The 2,629-nt window shown below is 38.6% G+C and overlaps 1 pseudogene; it reads right to left on the reverse strand.

Annotated features, from left to right (window-relative positions):
* Positions 1–681: 681 nt before the first annotated feature.
* LOC149127690 (small nucleolar RNA U3) lies at positions 682–776 on the reverse strand (annotated as a pseudogene).
* Positions 777–2,629: the final 1,853 nt, after the last annotated feature.

A 2,629-nucleotide genomic window follows, 5' to 3' on the forward strand; every position in this document is an offset into this window, starting at 1 on the left:
CACTCACAGCTTTATTTGAGAACTTTACCATATGCTTATTTGTATACACACCTGTCTCATTTGGGTTATTTTTATAAAGTATTTTTTAATTTCCAACCACAATATCTAGGCTAATATTGGGACCTTGTAGTTCTTTAATAAATATTTTCTGAGTGGATAAATGTGGTTGCTTCCATAGTGCTCACACTGGAGGAAGGGAATTATGTAGTGGTTCCATCTAGGGAACTCACAGGATTAGAAAATTGTGTTATAAGCACTCAGTGTTCTATTGGGACAATAGAAGGTGTTAAATATTTAGAATAGAGGGACTTTAATGCAGACGGTTATGTGGGTTCTGGAAGAATTTGGAAGTGAAAAGATGATGTAGAAAGCCTGAAATTAACAATAGCACAGCACCCTTACTGCTCCTATGTAGAAAGGACACAGGGAAGAGATGGAGACCAACACCTTGCTGGGGCTATGCAGAGAAACTTGAGCTTCTGAGAGTTTTTAGTCCCTACTGAAGATTCAGCCTGAGGCAGAGAGAGAGGGCGTGAGGTTTAGCCTGATTCTCCTCCCCCATCTTATAATCTCTTTCAGTTACCTTGCATTGACTTCACAGGTGTGTGGGAAACTCAGCTCACACGTTAGTGCCCCTGTGATACACAGAGGAATAAAGAGGAAGGAAAAAAAAAATCCAGGACTAGTACAGAGGTACAGAGTAGTGGCCTTTGACATCAACAAAATGACTGTTGAAATTAGTGAACTATAGAAATGATCCCTGAAAGTATAGTCTTGAGTGTTGAAGTTAGTGGAAGGCTACTAAATGGCCTCTCAAAAGGTGAGTCTCTCTCTACATTGGGCTTGAAATTGGTCTCATTTTGGGGATGAGTTTGGCTAGTGGGAGAGTAGCAAAGGCAATGCAAGCAAAGGATCAAAAAGTGCTTACACACTGGGACTTTCTTGCTGTATGTGGAACCTTGAGACTATCTTGCGAACAAGCCCGAGTTAGCCTTATTGATAATGGGAAGCCATGCAGATAAGAATCAAGGTACCTCAGACAGTACCCAAAGTATTGCTGCTGACCCAGCAACCAACTTCACACACATGATAAAGTCCAGTTAAGATAATTTGAGTCCAGCCCAAATTTCTACCTACATATTTGTGAACTTAATAAAAGACTGTTGCTCATAGCCATTACGTTTTCAGGTAGTTTGTTATGCAACAAAGGTAACTGATAGAGAACCCCAGTTCTGCTACATCCTAGCTGTATAACATTGTACAAACCATTGAATCTCTAAGTGTAACTTCCCTTCTTTGTGATATGTGATGGTAATGATGCTGAAATCATAGGACATTTGTGAAGATTCAGTGAAATAATACATATAAGATGGCCACAATGTGGACACATGATGCAGGCTCAATGTACTGTAGCTATTATAATATGCTGACAATGTCAGGCCTTTTCAGCCTGCCTGCTCTTATTGTCGACTTTCCTTATTTGAAAAAACAATGAGGAGGTTATTACTTAACAGGGCACAGTTTCACACAAAGGTTTTATTAAGAAGGGGTCTTAATTTTCCTCCTGGCATAAGGCAAATAAAGAGGACAGATATTATTTTAATTAAAATTTGAGAAGTACATAATTCTCTCTTCAGAGTAAGTCCATTTGTAACTCTGCAAAACTAAATCCCTGAGATAAGAATATTCACCAAGGTGCAGTTCAAATAACAATTGTGGTTCACACAAAATGCACAGTTGTATGCTATGGATCCGATTATGTCAGAGTGCAGGATAATAAATTGCTGAAACTCATCAGTTAACATAAAATCGACATGCACTGCCATATTCCAGATGCTTGATTGCAGTTCCTTAATATAACAAGTTGCCAATTCTTCTCTCTGGAGAACGATTGACAGATTGTAATGCAATCTGTTGATGTTCTTTGATGGTGATTCTCAGTCATTGCCACTACAGCTAAGGAGCTGAGAGCCTCACCACGGCTTTGCTCTGAGAACTGAGTGTCGGTTTTGGGTGTTGCTCCATTCCAATTGGTATTAGGAAATATAAACTATCTGCTGAAGGATTTGAGGAGTTTCAAAAAAATAAGCAGAATGTGCTAAACTCATTCCACAGGAAAGGCTCCAGTGTGTGTCTTACAGAACACGATGTCATCATAGGAAACAAAGAAAAGATGATGAAAATGAATTCAAAACTTAAAGTTTGTTGACTTATGCATCTTTAAATCTTTGGACAGGCATCAGACTCAGGAGAAGTTTTGATAGGGTTAGGAAGGTCAGCTTTCCTTTGAACTATTTAAGAAAGAACAGGAGAGGGGGCGTAAGCTCACAGGTCATATTGCTATTGCTGTTTGGTTAGTATATTTCTTTTAGTTGATATTTAAATATTATATTATTTAACCAGATTTTAAAAGTAGTACATGCTCATAAATAGTACAGTAATTTTCTGGAGTCAGCTTGCTGGTGCTCAAATCCTTCAGAGCTGTGGGATTTGGTGAAAGGTATTCTGTCTCTCTAAGCCTTACCTATGTAGCACAGGTAGTAGTAGGACCTCCATCTTTAGCGTGTCTTGAGAATAACACAAGATAAAGCTTGAAAAGTGTTTAGAACAGTTCCTGGCAGATAGTAAT

The sequence above is a fragment of the Oryctolagus cuniculus genome, chromosome 2, assembly GCF_051225735.1.
Source record: "Oryctolagus cuniculus isolate XC-2025 breed Fujian yellow rabbit chromosome 2, ASM5122573v1, whole genome shotgun sequence".
NCBI classification, from domain to species: domain Eukaryota; kingdom Metazoa; phylum Chordata; class Mammalia; order Lagomorpha; family Leporidae; genus Oryctolagus; species Oryctolagus cuniculus.